At 38.3% G+C, this 23,341-nt stretch overlaps 2 long non-coding RNA genes across 4 annotated transcripts; one reads left to right on the forward strand and one right to left on the reverse strand.

Annotated features, from left to right (window-relative positions):
• Nucleotides 1-1,701: 1,701 nt before the first annotated feature.
• Nucleotides 1,702-21,512, forward strand: LOC310883667. The gene is made up of 3 exons (XR_014573640.1): nucleotides 1,702-6,894; nucleotides 10,958-10,984; nucleotides 17,686-21,512. It is a non-coding gene; the product is annotated as an uncharacterized lncRNA (long non-coding RNA).
• LOC310883662 lies at nucleotides 6,850-12,203 on the reverse strand. 3 transcript variants are annotated; one of them, XR_014573637.1, is made up of 3 exons: nucleotides 10,890-12,203; nucleotides 10,350-10,426; nucleotides 6,850-6,988 (listed from the first exon to the last, which is right to left on the reverse strand). It is a non-coding gene; the product is annotated as an uncharacterized lncRNA (long non-coding RNA). The 3 variants fall into 3 exon arrangements; XR_014573638.1 differs by lacking the exon at nucleotides 10,890-12,203 and adding an exon at nucleotides 10,620-10,868; XR_014573639.1 differs by lacking the exon at nucleotides 10,890-12,203 and adding an exon at nucleotides 10,525-10,607.
• Nucleotides 21,513-23,341: the final 1,829 nt, after the last annotated feature.

A 23,341-nucleotide genomic window follows, 5' to 3' on the forward strand; every position in this document is an offset into this window, starting at 1 on the left:
GCCTGTGTCATAATTCATTGTGTTACCTGTCTTGTAAGCATCTTAGGACAGGGACCTTGTTGACTCAGTAGTCTGCACAGCACCATGCACCTCCAGAGGAGTGTATAAATATTAATAGACACATATTCACATTCAATGAAATCAAAAGCTGTATTTTTCTGAATCAATAACTCGCTCTCTCTGGGTATGAAACAGTACTAATCCATGGCCATGGGCTTTAATCCTTTTGAAAAGTGCTTTCAGATGGGACTTTCATGAGTAGTATGAAAAATACATGCAAACAAATGAATGCACAGCACAGCTAGTAAAGCACGGGTTTCTGCATGAGTGTTGTTTATTGACTTCCACCCACAAGTAAAAATGCTGTCTCCTGCCACCCATCAGCCCGCTCCCAACAATGTTAAACTCTGTTTGGGAAAGAATTTTTTCTAATTTACTTTTCCAAACCTTTGAATTCTCCTAGCCTATCTTTTCTGCCTTTTTCCCCCTCCTTGATGGTGTTGAAGCATTACTGAAATTATAATAAAACATTTGTAAAAATTAGGAAATACAAGATTTATGGTATTTTTGTGCAACCTCAGTTTCTCCTCTCTCCTGTCTGTGCCTCATGCCCCAAGCTTTACTTGCAAGACTTGCACATTGATTAAAAAAAAAAAAAAAAAAATCTATCTTCTGAGAGCCAAGGGGTTTTACAAACTGATACCCCGGTGAGCGCAGACAAGGTGTTGAAGCTGATGGTGAGGATCCAGCCTGCATCAAAAGATGTTTCGCATGCCTAGACTAATAAATGAACTACAGTACAGCCCTTTTAGAGAAGCTCTAGATTCCTTCTTGCCTTGATTCACTATTCTCTGCACTGCACAAACTCCAGATTCTCTGGAAAAAAAAAAAAACTGCTTCTGACTGTGTCATTGTTACTCCAAGCAGGTAGCCGGTTTTCAAGGGCTTGATGGATTATTTCTGTTAGAAACAGAAGAAGTTAGAGGGAAACATATATTTGTGTGATCTGAGTTTCTTTGGCAGAAAAAAAAAATAATAAAAATAAAAATTGTCCTATTTCTGTGAGTACACACAGGATTAAATATCTGTTCCAGCCTTCTTTATACTCTGCAATGTGTCCTAGAAATATTACCTGATATTTTATACCAGGGTCATGTAGTGTTTTACCTGCTGGCTCTATCTTGTCTTTTTTCCTGTGCAAGGCATTTCTTACGCCGGCTATACTGCCCTGCTGCAGCCTTACAACCTTTGGGCATAGCATCACTGCCACAGCCTTACAGCCACTGACAAACTTTCTGTGCCTCACTTCCCTCTTATGCTGAGAGGAGAAAGCCACCACTGCAGCACATGGGAGCTGGAAGTACACAGTGTCCTTACAGCCCTCCTCAGCAGGACTTCCCTCCTGTCCCCAAAGCAACTTAGACATAAAGAAACACAGGCTGGAAAAGCAATGCACAAGAGAATGTAAGTCCCAGCACTGGCTGTCCTGTGCTTTCTTTGCCCAAGTGAATGGTGGGAATTTATGGTGCAATTGTGTGCCCCCACCCTCATCCATGCTGAAACTCAACAAAGTAGATCTTTCATATCGATCAAAAAGTTAAGTAAATGTGCTACAGAGCTGCTGTGCACTTGCATGTCTGGGCAGAAGTCTCCAGGGCAGGTTTTACTAGCTACCTAAGCTCACAGGGATCAGCACAGAGTGTCTGCAAAGCAGCACATGAGAAAATTAGGCTTTTCACAACATAATGACCATTGGTTTTGAGAGTCTCATCTTCTTAGTATTATCTTTGGAATGAATGATCTGTACAATTCCTATGTTGTATTATCTTGTTCTTTCAAACCTCCACTATAAGCACACACCCATTCACAAAAATCCACTATAAATTTTTCTGTTGAGAAATCTGGGTACATCGACTAAAAAGCACTAGAGTAACCACTGCTTCTATGTATAAAGCAAACAGGTTGCTTCCCTTCTGTCATACACCCACGTCCCTGAACCATTAAACTGTAAAACTGAAAATGCTCTTGAAAGCACAGCTACTATAGATCAGTCTGCCTGCTGTAAATGGTGTTTTTTTGATATTTTTTTTTTCTGGAAAATTTTAACGGAGAAGAATTTGTGGGAGGAAAGAGATTGTTGCATTTAGTGGACTTCCAGCCATGTGGCAATTTATGGGAACACCTACACAGTAGCTTCGTCTGACTAGCCAGAAATCTGGCAGCCCCAGGGTCTGGCTGATTAACTACATGTGCGGCACACAGATGGCTTATGCACACTCAGTGTGATGTGAACTGGAAGTGTCAGAGTCACTGTGCATAGATTTAGTCCATGAAATCCCACAGAAGCCTCACCTGAGATCCCCTGGCTCAATATCAGTACCAGGTTTGAAGGTATCACTGGGCTCTGGGAGACAACAACATTGTCTCCTCTCCTTATTCCATAAAGAACAAGATCAATTTTGTTAGTTATGTCAAATTAATGAGGGCTTCAGTGAGGCTTTTGCTTACTCCCAGCATAACGCTATTAGACACCACGTCATACTGCAGTAGGTCTGGCCAAGATGAAGTTATCTTCCTTCGTAACATCCTGTATTGTGCTGTGTTTGGGATTTGTGCTTAAAGCAGTGTTGATAACACACCACTCGTTTGGCTATTGCCGAGCAGTGCTCAGATTGTGTCAAGGCTGTCTCTCTTTCCCACTCTGCTCCCACCCTCCCAGAGCCAGTAAGTGGAAGGTGGGCAAGAATTTTGGAAGAGACACAATTTGGGAGAGTGGAGTGAGTGAGCAGTTGTGTGGGTTCTTGGCTGTAGGGTCAACCCCCAACATGTACCAATGCATGTACACACAGTGCATTGACTGGGGCAACATAGCTTGTGTCAATAACCTTATTTTGGGACTTTCAGGTGGGTTTGAATAGGCAACCTCCAGCCCAAACTTGTACTTGCTGATTTTAAAATAGGTTTTTCTTTTTTTATATCTCTCAGAATTTTTAAGCCCATCTCATTTTTATTTATTTGTTTGTTTGTTTGTGATTAGAATTAGTTTGTTTGTGATTAGAATCATGAAATTAGTTTTTATTTGAGGTGCTGTCCAGGAGCAGTCAAAATGTGGTTTACTAGTCCCACTGAAACTTTTCATTTCAGCAACATTAAATATACCCACTCCTTTTAGAATGAAATTCAACCTCTCTTGGAGCAGCAGGAGTTTTGTCATTGATTTCAATGGAATAGCTTCCTGCCTTTTTATATAAAAGAATCACTTATTGTGGAGAGGAACTGAGGAGCTGAGGCTTGGGTTTGGGTCCTGATTGATCTCCAAATCCCCTGTGCAATCACCCAGGCAGCTGAGCTCTACTGCAAGTCCAGGAACAAGGACGAATTCCACTCAGCCCCCAAAAGAGAACAAGGATAAAGCAAATGTTTGGGGGATTTAAAGTCTTTAGGGACCAGGATGGTTCATTCCTGTCATTTCCCTTAGCTGTTATTGTAACAGTTCCTCTAACTGTGAGGCTGACCCAATTGCCATTGAATGTCGCTAGCAAAACTGCCAATGACTTGTAAGTTGGAATGAGTTGGAAGGTTATTATTTTGTTATTATACTATATAGAAACAAATTCTGAAGATTTTTTTGGAAAAAAAAAATGTGTTCTCTCTGCACTGTCACCCAACCTGAAGAAGGTCCAGCTTTCAGCAAAACACAAAAAAATGGCTTCAGAAGTGTTTTACAAACTGCCATTTTAAGGGACATCATTTTTGCCTTCAGTGTGTCTGTGACTGCTCTCTGACTTCAAAGGGATTTGCCCATAACTATCTAGGAATCAATGTGGTCCTGCATCAATGAAATGCCACAAAGACAGCTTAGTGACAGCACGTAGAAGTTCACCCCAGAAGTTCACTAATTAAACCAATATGTTCAATGTTAAGGTCTTAGTCCAGCATTAAGTACTTCATAGGACTGTCTGGGGAAAAAAAAATAATAATAACAATAATAAATTATTTGGAACTAGCCAAAAGAAAAAAAATCAACATTAAGGTTTTTCATGGAATCACACAAAACCAACAAATTCCTGAAGGCTTGAAGGGCGTGCATGCTCTCAGGCTATGGTGCCAGCACACTGGCAGTCAGTGTGTTAGGACGTTTGTTTTATAACTGTCTCCACCCCGAGTCAGTTCAGTGTAAATGATGAAAGAGATTTTTGAAGAGTGTTTTTAAAGTTGCTGCTGCTCGGAGGTTCCAGAATAGGAAACTAGCATTGCAAATAGAAACCACACTGCTGGAGACCCTTTCCATCATGCATTCCAGCATGACGTTCCCCCATCCTATACATATAGTTGGTGCTTTCTCTTCTGATAATTTGCCTGCCAGCCTGAGAGTCACAAGCATTTCTTTTACACTTTAGACACATTTGCGTACTCAGATTTCTTCAGTACTTCATGCCGGACACTGAACTTCTCTTAAGCTAAGTAAACACAAGCCTTTTCCCTCTCAATAAGTGGCCTCGTGTGACAAACAGGTCAGAAATCGTATTGCTCAACCTTCTAACTCTTGCATTGCATTGAAAGGAAGCTCAGCAATATTTTTCACAACAGATTAAGAGATTAGAAGCTTAACTAGAGGGTCTCAGAACATACTTTTGCTTTGAAAAGAGCCATGCTTTGAAATGTAACTCAATGTATATTTTCATTTATGGATTTTTAAAAGATTCAATACACATGGAGTGATCCGTTTGCCCTTTCCTTACACAAACACGTTTACCTTCTGCTAACGGGAGTAGCAGAGCCATGAATAACATCTGGGTTGTGGGCACTGGGAATCTTCAGAGTCCTCAGCACTCCCCGCTGTGTTACTCACAGTTTTAGCACACTGCCAACAAAAACTCAGAGAATATCTCCGCTTCATCCTGCACTTCTGCTTTAGAGGTGTGACAAATCTTCCTTCAGTCAAAGCCACAGTCATTTTACTGTGGATGCAAATTTTTGCTAATGAATGAATAACAGACATACATTTTTCATTTGATAAAGATATGCACTTAACGTTGTCATTTAAAAAATGTATATTCATATAGCCATTTAAAAATAACTGGCACCATTGTCATAATTATCTTTTCATATGTTCAGCAGTGTCGGGAATTAACTATGAATGTAAATGTAATCAAGCACGCTACCACACTTTTAATAAATAAGGCAGTTTCCATATCTCTATTGTACTGCAAATGATCTGTGTTTTGCTCTTAAAGAAGCTAAGGGGAGTCCTTTCCCAGCTAACAAGTGTGTTGGTTCTAGAGTGTACCACTCAGTACTTAGTCTGGTGAAACTCGTGAGGTAGATTACCTGCAAAACAGTGCACCCAGCTCCAGCCATCAGAAGATAAAACAGTATTTGAGTGTGTCCTCTCTTGCAGAGGTAGGGAGTGGAGGAGTGTCTGGAAATAGTCTGCAAGAATGGATTTCTTTGGGGAGCTGTTAAGCAAGTTCTCAGACTGCCCTGTCAGCACGAATGCTCCATATGCTTCTACCTTACATAATGTACTTTCTGCCTTTTATCCATATATCTCTTCCTTATCTCCATGCTTAAACCTCCACCTCTCAGATGAGCGACAGGTTTTTTTAATGGTCTATGGTGTTTTGGTTGAAATAATAATAATAACAATAATAATACAGAAAATTGCAAAGTCTGTGCACAATAGAGAAACATGATATAATATAAAAACATGAATCACCATGACTTGATTATTTCACACTGGTCTTGCCCAAGCTTCCCTCTCCGTTCATCTTTTTCATGGCGCCTTTTGCATCTCTCAGATTCTCACCTCCTTGGAGGATCCACGGGCTTTAGTAAACAAACATGACCATAGGTACTTTCCAAAACCTAAAGACTACTTATGAGAAAAAAGGATATCGAAGATATAATAGGTGAATTGCATAAGGCTAGTAAGATATTATTTTCTTAGTATGTGTTGGAAAAATGTAAATATTTTCGTTCAAAACATATTCAGTGCTCTTGGAAAAAGTCTGGTAGAGAATCCTGTTATCCTTCAGTAAAGGTGTAAGACCAAGGTTTGGCAAATAAGCCTGTGCCTTAAAGAAAACATGCTATGGAAGGACTTGTTTTGGGTTTAAAACAACGTTTTACTCTCCAGAGGCATTTAAGCACTGTGTATTTCTGCAGTAGAAAGGTATCAGTTAGGAGGCATTTCAGCACCTTTCCACTCAAATAGGGCTGGTACAGCTTCCTCATTAAGCCCAGGCCACCAGACACCCGTCACTTAGTTACAGCCTTCGGAACTGAGCAGGACTGGATGCTGAGCTGGATTTGGACCAGTGGCCTGAGGGTAGAGGCACCTGTGTATCCAGCATTCGGCGTGATTTCTCGTTGATTTGACAGGGAGACTGCTCTCTGTTTCAGCATACTGAAAAGCAAAACACCGTGCTAAAAATTTAACCCTTGAATACATCCCACTGTAGCCTAAACACCCAAGGCACTTGCTTAGGAATGGCTTGCAAGCCAGTGCAAATAATACAAATCTTGTCAAGGAGAAACTTATGTAGACTAGTAAATCCCTTATTATGAAAATACCAATCTCTGCCAGCATTCCAAATCATCATCACTCATCAGATTATTCTGGTTTTGTCAGCAGTTTTTGCTTCTTTAGGTATATTCACTAAACCTCCCACAGCTGACAGGGATCATCCACAACGTAACCAGCAAGTGATGGGAAAGACTTCTCAGCTAGGAAGAAGGCAGCTGGAGACAGATCCCAGAGTTCCTCATAAGCCTCTTCCTCCAAATTCAGGCACTGAATTTCTCATAAGGAAGGAGGAAAACTGCACCATACCAGCACCATCTGGATCAAGGACTTCCACTTGGAGGTTTTCTTCCTTGTGACCGTAACAGGTAGGCTGCTTCCACACACCTCTGCACCTCCTGCTTTCAATCAGCGCTGAACAGAGATATTAATATAACAAACAAAACTCCTCCATAGCCGCACCTGTGTACAGGGAAGAGAAGGAAAGCTTTGCATAATGACAACCAAAATGAATACGAACAGATTTTCAAACTGAATCCTGTGCTGTTGAAATTAAGGCACCAGTAACAAAGAACCTCTTTTCATATTGCCATCCACAAAAATGGCACACAAATAGTACCTGTCTCTTAAGAAAAAATTAATAAGCAAGTATGCTAGAAATACTGACTCCACAATAGGGTCTCTTTTTTGAAAAAAAAATGCCATGGGTAATGGTGAGGAGTACAGTATCTTCTTTCCTTTAGACTTAGTACAGGTGCAGTGACATGATAAAATATCATTAATATTATTTCCTTTTAATGGTTTTGTATCATTAGTTGTTATCATAGTTGATTACAGTAACTAGCTATGCACTTAAATGTATGTGACTAGAAGCATGATCAGTAAATTTAACTTCCTGATTCCCTAATGGGTTCATTTATGCCTTCAGCTTTGTGAAATCAGTAGTAGCAGTCAGGACACCATTCAAAGCCCAACCAAGTCAGCTCAGGATTGTTTCCTTGGTCTGCAGAAAATTTCAGTCAGATCCATGCAGGATTTCCTCTCACCGATGTAAAAACATTTTACTAAAAATGCAAACTCATTTTTCAGAGATGTCTTGGTGGAAATGTATGTGCACACATGTCTTGGCATATATACAAGAATTATATTTTGTATATATCAGCCATTAATTTTACTTTCTTAAAGAGACTTGAAGATAAAAGGTAGTTTCAATGGCTGAGTTCATGTGTGCACACAAAACAAATCAGTGTCAGTGTAATAGAAGTTATGCTAAGGTGCATTTCCACATGTAATGGGGTATAGTTTAAATTTTATGATTATGGTCTCTGGAACATAAATAATACAAATTCTCCAAAGAGCCCTTGCAAATATCAGTTGATTCTTCTGTGGTTTTGTTGTTTGCAGACTGCTACAGGTTTTTATTTCTGTAAAAACAGAAAATACTACATGAGATGCTTTATGCCTTTGGATGTTTTGACTTTTGTTCTAAACAGACTGGTAACACTGAGTATTTGTGGGAACATTCTGTGTCTTGCTCTATAGAATGAACAAAATGCATTATATTTGGTTTTGTCACTTTTTTCAGTGATAACACTCTTAGAACTGCTCTTTGTCTAGAAATATAACATTAAAAATGTAGCGATTCCTTAAATAAAAAGTTTTCCAGAAATTATCACTACTGAAGAACTGTAATGCTGCTTGATATTCAGTATATATTTTCTTCTGACAGTTTTATAGTACAATTAAATTTCATACTTTCTTTTCTAGCACTCTGAATATGCATTAGAAAAGCAACCATCATAATTCTAAGCGAATTGGCTTGATTTCCTTGTTTAAATTCAGATATTGCTTTGTTCTGTGTATTTCAAAGAAAGGCCATGGGCCAGTGCATTTAGAATCAGCACAGCACTTGGTCACCCAAGGTCTGGCTTGCAAGAGAATTGTTTTTCTAAACTCAATTTACACGTTTTAGGTGAAAAATGAAATAATATAATTCTAAAATGCTTTATTGGAATAACAAACTGAAGAGAAACAATAGACCTAATGGAGGGGTAAGGAGACAGGGAGATTATGAAACTTGTAGCTTATTAGCTGAGAATTATACCGATATTTAGATGGCCTTAATAACTTAATAAAAGTCATTTGAATGCAAAAGAGTGAACATTGAGTTGATATTAACTTTTAATGCTTGTCATTTTATGTTAATTTATATTTTTAAATTACAGTTGATTTTTTGTAATCAGACTGCCTAATTATACCTCAAACATGTAAATTTGACATGATGCCAACACCAAATTAAAAAAAAAATCAACAAAGTACTTGGTTATAAAGACCTATAATTCACTGAAACCGGATTCTGGCTGAGTTCCTCTAACCACACAAAGCATTATGCTTTGCAATAGTAAAATCATTCAATTTCTCTGAGATAATTTCTTGAGTTTGTTTTACCAAGGAGACAATGCTAATGCATTCTATTTGTGTAACCTTTTCCTGACCATTGATTTGATCATCTTTGGAGAAACCCTTCATATTGTAGATACAGTTTTCAAAGATTTCCTCATGCTAAAAGCATTACAAACAAAGAAATATTTTTCTAGCACCAAAATGGTCTCAAATTGGGATCATGAGCACAGTTCCTAAACAGTACACACTAAGTTATTTTTGTAAATCCTAAAGGTCTACTAACCTTCTAAAATCAAAACGTAAAACTAGCACCTTACATTTTGTGTATCTGATTCCCTTCAGGGTAATTATTTCCCAACACATATTAAATAAAGTTACTATTTTTGAGCATGCCAAATAGGGGTTTATATTCTACTGGAAGATGAGCACTTTCTTTTCTTAATTTTCACTTTAGAATTAGACTTTCTTTTCTTTGATCATGTTTCCAGAATTGAAATCATAAATTCCTTCTGCTAACTCTGTACAGAGTTGGTTTTTTAAGTGCTCATAATTCAGATGTCTTTTAAAAAAAAAAAAAAAAAAACATGCCACCAAAAAAAAAAGTCTTCTAGCTTGAATGACCTTGATGACTTTGGCCTTCACCAAACTGGGAAATACTAAATGCAAAGCTTTATATACAGTAAAGACAGTAAAGATATGTTGGGCTGATAACCTTGTTGTACCAGAACTCTGCCCATTTGAAGGAATTTACATTTTTAGTATTTCTTTAATGGAACTCAACTATCTTACAAAAATATTTTGTTTGAGTGAGCAGAAAATATATAATTTGTTAACATATATAACAAATTGAAATGTCCTTACTCTTTCAATAGGCCATTCTTTCTCCTCTTTCCACTTTCCCCTAGGGTCAGTGCTTTATTCACGTTGTCTTTCAGGACATAGACTGTTATGAAATTGGTAATCTAATTTTCAACATGACAAACTTTCACTCAAGTGAAATTGATTTTACAGAAAAATTAAGAGTCTGTAGCTTGGTCTCCCTTACTTCTCTAACCTTTCTGTGCACGTAGGTGGCCAAGCTCACAATTACACCCATGGTTAATTAATAATTACTGAACATCAGTCTATATACCTACCAGCTGAATGTGGTTTCCCTTTCCGTTTGATAATATGTTCAGGCACGTGTTATCAAACTGCTGCTTATTTACATTAAGGCTTTCAATTTCTAGCACCATCCTTATTGTTATTTTACATCCGAAATGTTCATTTTTTTTTGTTGTTGTTTTGTTTTTTAACAGATTGTATCTTTTTTAATGCTAAAATCACAGCAATCTTCCTTTGCTTTTTATGGCAGGGATGGGGTGGGGACATTGGATGGACTCTGATTTTACTGACTGACTTACACTTACATTTTACTTACATCATTCAACAGATGTTATCCAAGCAGCTGTATAAGTAGCTCTGCTCTAGCTTCTTCATCTGCTCTCCAGAAGGACCCTGTAGAAATGCACATAGTACTAGTTACAGGGCACCAAGAAGAGGGTTTACTTCCCCTTGATGCAGAGCAGTGAATATAGAAGAATTGTGAAATTTACAGACAATCCTTATGATAACGAACACATCTTTTCAGTGGCTCAGAACTGATTTTCTTTTATTAAAGCATCTTCCATAATAGCTAGTGCATACTTACAATGCTAGTTACTTTCTTGCAATTATGTTATTCAGAAATAATTGGATTTCTGGGTTTAATTGGGCTCTAAATTAGCCAGAGCTTTCATAAAAGCTATTACAGAGATTTCTAATAGCAGCTTTTCCTGCTATTTAAGCACAGAGTATTTCAATGAGAGTGATTCGCCAGTGTAAAAAGTCTTGGCTGCTGTGAACTCTAGCACAGGTTCAGATTAATTATGACAATTTAGACACCATCCTTTTGTAATTAAACATTTGCTCAAAACATTACCCAGAGTGCTCAACTGTGTCGGACAACTGGTTGCCCCTTATTTATAAAGATATGGTTTTGTTTTCCAGCCCTCAGGAAGATCAAGAAGCTTTCTGGTAAGTGGGTTCCTGATGGCTGTGTTCAGAGGCAGGGTCAGCACCTGTTTGTTCCCACCACTCATTTAACTAGCGCAAGCAGGAGGAGACTACGTGAGGTGTCCTCCTGATGTCCCCTCCCATCCGACGGATCCTACGCTCCCTTCATCAACCACCCCCGCACATTTGTGCTTGTGTGCAAACATCCCACTATTGGGGAAAAAATAGAGAGGTAAAAATGCAGTCAGGAGTTTCACAGAATATCCAGTGGCAGTTCCCCGACAGCTGCAGATGATTCAGGGGTGATGATGAGATGGTTCAGGGTTAAGAGGAACAGATCTGGCCTTTGTGAGGATTACAGATACTGCTGCGCTGAAGTAGTAGGGTCACCAACACTAAAGGCAAAACTGTGAGAGCTTCTGAATTCATCATTTGAATTGTGCTTTCTTGAGTTTCAGGAAGATGCTTTGTCTTTTTTAACATTCTTAGGACCAAGAACTCTGTTACTGGGACCTTTTTGCATGCAAAATGTATATGAATTACACACAGTTTTTGCCTTCCATTCTAACTCAGCACATGAGAGGGAAGGTAGGTTTGATCACCAGCCTTTTTTCACCCCCCTCAAAGGGTCTTCAGGGCCTTTGCAACATTCTTCTATGGTGCTTCAGGAAGGATAATGACATAAAATCAATCTTTGCCAAATTTAAATATGAAGGTTGAAACAATTTGGTTAAGCATTTTATTATTGATATTTTTGCCACAATGTTTCTTTTCCCTGCAAAATGCTAGAGACTGAGATGGTGGTGTATCTTCTGGCAGAAAACTCTTCTACTGTTAGGCAGGCCCCTTCACAGGTATACTTCATACAAACAGTATAAAACACTATAACTATTCAGTGTCTTGCAGCAGATGCTTTTTGGTTTTGTTTTAACCTTGGAGGATTCTTTGAATTTTACTTCAAAGCTCAAAAAAAAATTTTGGAAATTCATTTGTTAAAGCACATTTTTTTTTCTACTACCTGAGAAAATTCAAGATTCTTTTGCATAAACACTGAAAAACAGCAGCAAGAAATTGTATGGGTCATTTCTTGATCTTTTTCTAGTCAACAGGAATTTTACAATTGACTTCAACAGAAACAAACCTAAGCCCTCTAAATCAATATTACAGCTTGCCATGGACTAAAGACAAATGAAACCTTACTAAATTGTAGAAGGAATTTGGTGAATTCAGTCAATTCACTAAGTTAAACTTCAAAAAAAAAAAAAGTCATTAGAATACATATATCGTGAAAGAGAAATTATTTAAGTATGCAAACTTATTTTGGGGCCTGTTTCATATAAACAAAGATTTATCGATAATCATCAATAATATATTCACATATGATGACTGTGAATAATGTGATATTTAATATTCTCTAAATTTTTTAGATAACCTTAGTGGAAAGTCATTAATTATAATATTTATCTGTTACTTGAAAAGAACATGATATAGAATGACAACTCAATTTTCCTCTTTGACATTTCAAATACAACAAGGTCACATTAATCAATCGATAATGTGTTTATCATACACAGTGGTCAATTATACCCCAACTATCAGTGACAGTTTTCTGGCTGGCAATCTGGACACACATACTCTCATGACAACTACATCCATTTAGCCCTTTTGTATTTTACAACCAAGGCTGTTGCTTAAAGCACATCATAAATGTGAGAAAAGGGCATCAGATACTTTCCATAATCCCAATTCCATTTCCATGCTATTAGTTTATTTCCAAAGAATCAACTGAAAGTCAAGAAAAATAGGATAAGCTCTCCTCCTCTGAAGAGAAAGTTGCCTGTAAAATAAAGGTAGCAGTATTGTAAATAGAGCATTTGCATTTGCTGATTGCAAGGTTACAATTATAGTTCACAGTTTTAATGAAGTCATAAACTAGTTGAGCTTCCTTCTCTGGTTTATTGCACCGTAAGAACCTTTTCTTGGAGTCATAGACATATAAACTGTAATTATTAATGATATCTCTGTGGAACACATTATTAATACTGTTTGCCAGGACATTATTTATATTCTGGGCTATCTCTAAAGATGAGTCAGTATCTCCCAAATGAACTTTGACACAGTTTTAAAATAGAACTTCTCACCTTCAGATGAATCATATAAGCTGTAACCTTCCTATTTTTATTTAAATTATTCTGAATGAATGATACAGTCATAAATCTTATGATAAAGCTTTTCTCTGTTGGAAAATGCTGTTTTGCCAATGGTTAAATTGTTTCTTTTTTTTTTTTTTTTTTAACAAAATATCAGCCTAATTTTCATTGAAAATTATTTTCAGATAAGGAACAAAAAAAACATTTCAAATATTTTTTTTTGAAGAGGAATATTTAATTTTTCTTTAAAAAGAAAAAAAAACAAACCTTTTTATTTCCACATATTCAGAGTGAATTATTAGCACAATATGAAGGAAAATGAGCGGGGGGGGGGGACAATCTCAGAATATATTTTCCAGAATTTTGATTTCATCTTCATTTCACATTCTTGAAATCTGAAAACACTTTTTGATGTATTAGCTCATAATGGGAATTTGATCAAACTTGCAGTGTTTCCCATGAAATAGATAGGCAGGTTTTATGAGGCCACAGGATCAGCAGGCTAGGGACACAAGCACTGACTGATGAAACTTCTTCCTCCTTCAGAGGTGATGGCTTCTACAGTGCTGTGCTCTATGACTTCCCAAAAACATGAAAGAATATGAAAGCATCCTCCCCATCCTCCTTATATTTTTGTCATCTTTCTTGGGCAAAGTTTTCTTCACTCCAACTGGCTCATAGATGGAGTGCTGAGAAGGAGATGTGTGAGTTCTCAGACCTTCCACAGGCTTGATGAGATGTATTTCTCATCTTTTGTTAGTGCCAGCAGCAGAATATGGAGACAAGATGAGAGCAAATTTGAATATCAAAAGTCATTCTCCAGTTTACCCACTCTTAAAACCTGTCACATCACATTCCTACCACTAATTAGCTACCCTGTTCCAATTCAGAAGTAATGACATCTCAGAGGTGGTTGAATGACCCTATCAGTTGCAAACTGTTTATTTATTCAAGACAGAAATAAGGAAAAAGGAATAAAAAAAGTTGTATGCATCTAACTGTTCGGTAATTGCTGTTTGCACAGTTTTATTGTTTTTACATCATATTTTTGTGCTGTTATGCTCATTGGGACATTTAGAGGGTAATACAGTAATAATTTATGAAATAATAGTCTGATATTTGACAGTATTCCTAGTGGTGCATTTCGTATCATATTAGCAATACAAAAATCGTAAAAAGCTGATGGAGGCAGTGGGTTCCTACTGAGACATACCCTATTACAATGGTATCCATGTCAGCTTTTTGCTCTTTAATCACAGCTTTGACATTCAGAGACTACAGTGTTTTTTCTTTTAAAAATTGTCTAAGTCTTCACTCAGGAGCCCAAATCGTTTAGACGACACTCCTCCTACATTAAAGACAGTTCATGAAAGAAGTATCCTAAGTGCAGCTAACTTCCATTGGTGAAGACTGATGTACCAACATAATTTGTGTGTGCAATCCATAAGGAAAAAGTCCTTTCTTAATCCATGGTCTGAGTCCTAATAAGTGCTGGGATGGGAGATAAGAGAAAACAACAAGCGTTGCTAAGGCAATTTAAATGTACATTTCTTTCACTCTCACAAACATTACATTACGTTCCCTCTTCAGAAATATGCACAAAAAATGGTAACTAATAAAATCTGGCCTTTTTTTGGTTTAGCATACTTGAAAGAAAGCCAAACAAGCCAGAGGAATTTTGAGCTAGTCTTATTAAGCTAAGGTGAAAATGTTGATGGGAAAGTTATGCAGTTATGTTGGTCAGCTCATATAAATGGACTAGGTCTGCCATCCACTGCTCTGCTCTGGAGGGCGCAAAGCTTCCAGTATAAAGCCCTGATTTGATTTTAGCAGTGCTTTGGAAGAAAATCATCCCAAACCCATAGGAGCCAAGCAGGGCTTTGACAAGTAGGCAGCACACAGTGTTTTTGTTGTCACGGCAGATCCATTGGCTCTGCCTTACAGTCGTCCTCTCTCTCTCTCTCTCTCTCTCTCTCTCTCTCTCTGCCCCCCTTTCTTTCCCAAACTATGTCCTTAAAATTTAATTAACCTGGATCTACAAAATTATTGACTGTACTGTTGAATCTTCATTTTATTTTTTTACACCATTCCTAGGTTTTCATTATATTATCATCCCCCATCAGAGAGATCATCTTTATTAGAGTAAACTGAAAATCACTGGTTATGACAAAAAAGAATTCCCATTAACAAGTCATCATCTAATCATATTAGGATCTTTGTATCCTATTATCAGCTTTCTTATGAAATACCATTTCTTAATGACAGGGATTTGACTAATACTGTGTGAACTTGGCTAACATAATCTGAAAGTTACTACCAAGTGTGTATTTATAGAATAAGGTGTCATCTTTTTCATGCTTGCACATAATTCTATCTCATGATTTGATAAGATGTGAATGTTGAAAGCTAATTTTCATCAAATCAACCAAGAAGGGAGGAATAGAGTTATCAACATTTTGCACTGGATTAAAACCTATCCACATTGAATTCAGTGGGGCCTCAAAGGGAGTTGGATTGCTGTTCTCTACATCTACAAGCATTTCTTTCTGGGGGAAGAGAAGCAAGCCACTCACTTACCATTTTCATTCTGTGAAGGCAGCAGTACAGCTCATATATGCAATATATATACAGTAACATTGTACTGGCCTGAAGGCCAGGCAGGGGTGAGATCCGGAGCTCCTTCAGTCCCAGATTCAAACCCTTTCCGGTGAACACAATGCACGATTCACTTCTGCCATCTCCCTCATTCTTTTCCCATATTCCCTCTGCTAACAATCCAGATTGATCCTACCTTAACCAGAGTTGTCCAAGGTAACTGTCCCGATTCCCAGCTCTATGGAAATTATACACAGAGGTAATACTTCATTATTATAAATCTACACATGAAAACATGTGAGTATGGGGAAGAAATTTATCACCCACTTTTTTCTTGTTCCTTATGGTTTGCTCCTTCTAGTTCTAATACAGAGGTAAAGCACATGGTTCAATATATGTATATTTAATATTTTACTTTCAGCAATCAGAAGATACATGCCTTAGATGATAGCTTGGGAAAAAAATTTCCAAGACAGAAAATCATATTTATTTCATTATTTGAAAAGATAAAAATAGATTTTTTCACTCTCTTACTGATGATATTTATACTGCCATTACCTCCCACCTCAAAAGAAAAATAAAAGCATACATATATTTTTAAATAGAAAATATAGTGTGGGACATATTTGCTTTGGATATATTTAAAAAAAAATGGTATGCTGAGAGAAATAGAATTTTGCTTTACCTTTTCATAGTTAACTGACTCTATGATTCTGAATGAAGAAAACTATTGTTATAGTTTTGTTGGTGGTGGTGTTTTTTTTTCTTTTTGAATTACAAATGCAGATATTCCTATCAGAAATACCATACATAGACTATCATCACCTCAGAAAAATTTAATATCAACAGATTGCTCATAAGACAGCCTCACACTGGCAAGATGTCGAGCACTGAGGTCAAGGAATGTCCTTTTGGTGTGTGCCTGTACAGTATCTGGGCTCAGATCAATGCTTGATATTCTTAAATCTGCTATCACACAAATAGCAATACATTTTTATCAAGTACAGTACTGCACAGTGAAATAGGTAGCATCATAAATGACAGCAAGTGAAGTAAAATTGTCAAAATAAATGTTACCTATTGTGCTTCAATTTCCTTGATATCTTTGTTATGGAAATTCATGTAAGGGGATAATGCAAACAAAGTAATTTCAATGGAAGTTTTTACTTTGATTTCCATGAGCTTTGCATCATGCTTTTACTTCCTAATTTGCAACATCCGATAATCCACAATACAGCCCACAGAGTTATTAGTTTGAATTAGTGAAGTTGTACTCCCTGATTGGTTTTAAGCCAATTTATATAGGCTTGCCTGTTTAAGCTGTTAATACTGTTGAAGATTACTATGGTATTACTGCAGTCTGCAATATTTCAAAGCTTACGGCAGTGTTTCTCACCAAATCCTTGAAATGGATTTGACTTTTTCAACACCACTTCTAGTTGTCTAAGAGCTTACTTGTGAAACAGCCCGCAGAATGTCTGGGCTAACTGCACTAAGCATCAGAAAATAACGTTCTGTCTGCTGAAAGAGCTAAAGCAGGAATTCAACTATTCAGCGTAAAACCAGTGAACACTTCTTTATTGTATCCAACTTCAGGTAGCTGGATAAACATTTTGGTTAATTAAGCTGTGAAAATCCTTGCTTTAGAGGTTCTGCTGGTTTCACTGAATTAATAACTTAAATTCAACCAGTATTTTCTTTTCAATTCATTCATTTTAGTAAAGGATCATTCATTTGAAACGGGTACTGTTTTTGCATATGTGAAATGTATCCCTTAATAAATAAGTCAGTGTTTTTCTCTAAATGTGCAGGGAAAATGGATTAGTATTGTAAATTAACCCACAGACTTTATGCTTTCATGCACCTTTAAAAAAAATCAGTACATGGCTAAGTAAACCATCTCTGAAAATATGTAACTCCAATTGCTCAGCCAATGCAGAAAAAAATACTAATAATCCTCAACCTTCTTTTGAAAAGTTTAGCCAATGACGGTAGTCTGTGCAAGAAGAAAGGGAAGCAGAGCACCATCTGCTGTACAGCCATGCAAATGTTTCAGAACACACAGCAGGAACAAAAACTGCAAACCAAACCCTGCTTTAAGCTTTCCAAACAGCTAGGACGTACAAAGGGCTGTTGTCATACAGCATTGTGTGACTGCAAGCTTGAGATAGACGCAGACTATAATTAGAAAGAGACACGAAGAGACAGGATTCAGTTAGCCATCAAAAGCTACAGAAAGGAAATAAAGTGAGGAATATTGTTTCTTTGGAGAGGTAGGCATGGCTGTGGTTTTTAGCACTACAGAATCTGACTGCCTCAACTTTACAGGCAAAATCAAACCCCAGAGGTGATGTTGCCCTTATTTCTGCTCACAGAGCCTGCAGATCTTTCTCCAAAGAAGAAAGATTTAGTGGCAGAAAGGCCACTGTCAACATCTTTGTGTAATTCCTCATCACTTATGAGGGACTGGTAGTCATTCAAAGATGAGCATTTTGGGAGGCTTTTATTTGGGATAGTTTAAGTTTTCATTGGAGTCTCAAAAGCAAATCAGGCTTGGGCATACCCCTTGCATTCTGCAGAGACTGAGAGAGTCAGGACAAGGGGTGCTGGTGACTCCACAGAGGCCCAGCAAGCCTGGGGGTAACCTGCCATCTGACACGGCCTCGTGAGCCACTGCTGAGTACATGGGTGACGGAGAGTTTCTGTCCAAAGTAGAAAAAAAAAAAAAAAAAAAAAACTTTTCAGATTACCAGCTGTCCAAATCAAAATCAAGACCATCACCCCAGTAGGTATGGAAAAGCTGCTTCTTCTAAGGACTGTGCAGTTCGAAGCCACCAACTCAGATCTAACAAGGAGTGGGGTGGCCCTTTCTCAGTCCTGAAGAGGATGAGGGACAGTCCCTAAACCTGACATCCCAAGACATGCACCATCTTCCTTTATCTGTCACTCAGAAAAGGAGCTCATCCACTAAATACTGGGCTATCCAGATGAGCACTAATGATGCCATCAACAACAGCTCCGAGACCAACAGGTAGTGGATGTGAGTCACGAGCCTAGCAGGTGGTGCAGCCTGCTACGAAAATTTTCGTTTGCAAGAAAAAGTTATAATGGGATGAAGAGCCTCTTGAAGATTAGCACATGTCCACAGTGTTACTGAGAAGGCTTTGGCTTCTTTGTTGTGTGAGAAGACTGCTATAAAAATGAGGCTTCTATGAATGAAGGCTTGCTTAGGGAACAGGATTGGAATTACTGGCGCTGTTGCAAAGATCTGCATAAAAATACCAACCTGGCAGAGTGGTACAAATAAAGAGGGAGTAACTGTTCATTATAGCATCACAGGACGGGCAAGAATGAAGGCAAGAGGACAATCTGGCATGCCTCTCAGGCAGACGGATGGTAATGAATTAAATAAGAAATGCAAGCAGAAGCTGGAAGCAAGACAACCACATAGCCCAGTGTCCCCACACATTCTTCTTTCTGCCCTGGACACTCTCTCCAGGGGGAAAGGATATTTTTCTCCACTGTTCTATGTCAGGCAGCCCAGAATGAAGTAAAAACAATGAACTCTGAGAAAGAACCAAAAAAAAAAAAAAAAACCTCAGTAACTGATCAGGGAGGTTTCTTAGGAAATAAATTGCAAAAGAAGGTCAGGATATTACACGCAAGCACAAATTATCCTAATGTAAAGTAAAGGCACAAAGCATAGTCATAAGGGTCAGTTTGGTCAATTCATGTCTTCTTCAGGGATCTCAAACATGAGTAAGTGTACAGACAGAGGAAACCAGGTTAAATTATTACCAATAAAAGAATGTAAAAGAAAACAACAAAAATGGAACAACTAAATCAGAAAATGATAAAGTCACAGACAAGAAGGATTACAAGTAACATGAAAGTTTTCTATGGAAATACCTCAGCCAGAAGTGAAGAAGAAAACCTACTGACAGGTGGTGCTGAAAAAAGATTAAATATCTACACTTCTTTTTTGTTCCAGTCTTTGTTTAAAAGGTCACACAGGCAACACAACTAATGCAAGTGCCAGAGAGCTTGCAGGTCAGCTTCAAGTACGGCATGAAGGGCTGAGCACACTTGGGTATGCAAGATGTGTTCATACACCTGGATCTGACATGGCACAGCCTGGGGTTCACAGGGATCTTTCTGGATCCCTGTGGCAGTGGCACTGGCGATGTGCACCTGCAGTGGCATGGGCAGCTTCTGCTCTGCACGCAGTGGCATCCCACCCAGTGTGTGCGCCGCGGGTGGTACCTGTGCCCACCTGCAGTACTGAAACCCTTTGATTAGAGGAAATATCTGAAAGAAACAAGGGGAAACATCCACTGGGAAAAATTCCTGTGCTAAATCATTCTCTCAGTAAACTACCTTGGGAACTGGGTGACTAACCTACTACCTGAAATATCTAAGCTACCAAAACAGGATTCCCTGATGTTTGGAAGAAGAAAAAAAATTTAAAAAAATTAAAAAAAAAATATAAAAAAAAAATAAAATTAAATAGAATAAAATAAAGAAGTTTCACCTTTGTATTTTAACAAGACTCCTCTAAGAGATATGCTTTGAGGTGTGCTTTTCCCTCCCGTCAGATGACACTTGCTAGCAGCAGCTCAGGACCTTCAGGCTAAAAGAGCAACACTGCACTAGTGGCACTCAGAGCTTGTGGCTGGTCCAGGCAGTCACGCCTTCAAAAAATGAGGCAGAAGAGTGTTACATGTTTAGAGAGCTTAAGAAGAACTAAGACCAAAAGCTACATGTCCTTTATCAGCAGATGAACCCTGATATAAATCATAAATGAAGAGACTATTCAAACATGCATCTAGAGCATTAGCTCTGAGCAGCCAGTAACCCATCAGTCTGAGGGAGGAAAGCAGCAGAACCACAACTGCAGACCTGACCATGAAATGTCATTTGTCCACCCACCCTGCACATGAAGCCGATATCCAGCACATCTGGACTGATGGCCATCACTGCTGACCTCGTCCGGCTCTGCACTTGCCTGACCTCATCTTCTGGCAGAACAGAAAATGCAAGTCCAAGGGCAGATTCAGAAACCCCCTTAAAAGACAGACTACATGGAGACAGTTTGCTTAACTATTAACTATTGCTGTTGCTATTAAGAAAAAGAAATTGCCCATGAAAAGCTGAAAAACCCATTGCATACATTCTGCCTTGTACTTAATTTCGCAGCAGGGGGGATTTCCAGCCCCCCGCCTCCCAAAGCTGTGCAGACCACGCAGCCTTGCAGCCAGCACCAGGCAGCCAGACGCGCTGCCCATCTCCACCCCACCATCACTCGTGATGCAGAACCAGTGAACATGAGAGGTTTGACATACAAACCAAGATACGAGCCCATATATGAGTTCCACAACAACACTGCTCTGCTTCTTTCACATCTCTGTGGAGAAGGCAGGCGATACTCTGCTCACTTCAGTCCTGCAGCTCATTTAGCTTGGTTTCAGCAATCCTCGGGGAAAGGCTGATTCAAACTCTCCCTTCTCTTAAGAGCAGTAGAAATGTTTTTATTGTTCTCACTGAGCACTAAATCAAGGCCTTGATGGCTAAGGATAGTTTATTGCATTGACCAGCCAGAAGAAATACAAGGCATTTCTGACTCCTACTCTCAGAGGAAAAAGCTGTACTTTGTCACTGTCTGTCCTTCTACAAGCCTCTGACAAGAAATTAGAGTTCTTTGCATAACTTATTTCATATCAATCATTACCAAGACAGGTAGCTCTAATAGAAGGCCAAAGAGATCTACAACTCACTGTTCAATCCACTTTACAAAAGTGCCTGGATAAACCCCAAAATCAAAAGGCAGTCCCAGTCTGGTTCAGAGAGAAGCCTTCAGAGGCTGCTGCTAACACCAGCCTACTTTGGATGGAGCGGCCTCTGAATCTTTACCATTTCTTGTGGACTGTGTGGGTGCTGCCATCTCAAGATACTATTTACACGACAGTTGTACTCACTCTGAGTTAAGGCACAGAAGCCTTTACTGTGAAGAACTGGCAGCCTGCAGTAGCAGCAATGCACGAGGAGAGGCTGAAACAACTGAGGAGCACCAACCATGTGTGTACTGGTGGGGAAGGGCTGGCAGAGAGCACTGAGTACAGGTGGACACTTCTGGAAGTCCCAGGAGGAACTGCCTGCCCTGGAAGTGGCTCTGTCAGCAACACCCCAAGATGATCATCAGAGGCAAGGAAAGAGGCAGCTAAATCCAGAGAGGAGATCAAATGGAAGAGCAGCCTAAGATACATAGTCCAGAGGAGACTAACAGCTGGGTTTTACTTTAACAGCTAAACCCTAAGTGGTTGTAGCAAAGACTTAACTAGGAAACTAGGAAAATATTAATAATAATTAAAAAAAAAAAAAAGCAGGCAGACCTCACCGTAAAACTGAGAGCCAAACCATAAGAAGGAAGCAGAACACTGCAGTACCCTTCCAACTCTCCATCTTCATAGTGTGCCTTCACGGGGTTCATTAAGTCACAGGAGAAATACAGAAATGTGATTTCTCTTCCTAGTATTCAAGATATGTGGCCTAATTTTGTATTAATGCAAAGCTAAAGATGTATTATTGTTTTATGTACTGACATTTGGAGCTGTTTTCCTTGCTGTTGGATTTTGCATGGGAATTGTTTTCCACCTTTTAAATTATACAAGAACATCCTTTCCAGCCCAAGACATAGATAAAGTCAGTATCTAATTCAAAAGATACAGGCACAAAATATTAACACCTGAGGTGTTTTTCATTCATTACTTTATCTCAAAATAAATTTCATTTAGAGGGCTAGAGACTTGCTACTTCTTACAGATGCTGAATTGTCATTGTTTTCATTTTTCTTAGTTTGTATCACTTTATTGCAGTGGCTGAGCAGCTTAAATTGTACACCATTTTATCAAACATTTTCAAGGGGAAAAAAAATAATAAAACAATGTGAAAGTCTTCTTTAACAAAATGAAGGCTTTGAGCATCAAAAACCTGCTCATGTTCCTTCTGTTTTACTCCAAACCACAGGAATGTGTTAATTTCATGAAATAAAAGAAAGTAATATTATGTAAAATTAATATGTGTTTTCTTAGAAAACTCAGTTTCAGGCCAAATAACATCTCTTAAAAAGTATAGATGAAATGGAGTTCAAAGAACACAGCTCGTAGTAATACTCTTAATATAACAAATTTAGGAAGCAAAACAAAAAGCCTGAGACAAAAACACATCTGATGCTATTAAAGTTGCACTGTTGCTCTCTCCTTCCCCTGAGATTCTGCTGAATCTAGGACTCCTAGATTACTGTAAGCAGTAATGGTCTCTTAAAATTAAGACTGAATGTGAAAGAAATGCAAAGCAGTTTGTGAACTCTCCCTGTCCTCAGAACCAATTACATTATTAAAGACCACCCAAATATTCTGTCTTTTAATTGGTGTTCGAGACTTCATTGCGTCCTGAAAAATAAAATGCTGTTTCCTATTCAATTAGTGCCCAAGAGATATTTAAGAACAAAACTGTATGAAAATGGGGATAGTTACTTGAGGTTTTATTGAGAAGAGTGCCACTTAATTCCCTTTGTGCATTTCCCAAAAGGGCATAACGTATAATCTCTGCCTATCCAATGTTCTGTAAAATTCAC

This window comes from Anser anser, assembly GCF_964211835.1.
Source record: "Anser anser genome assembly, chromosome: 1".
Taxonomy (NCBI): Eukaryota; Metazoa; Chordata; class Aves; order Anseriformes; family Anatidae; genus Anser; species Anser anser.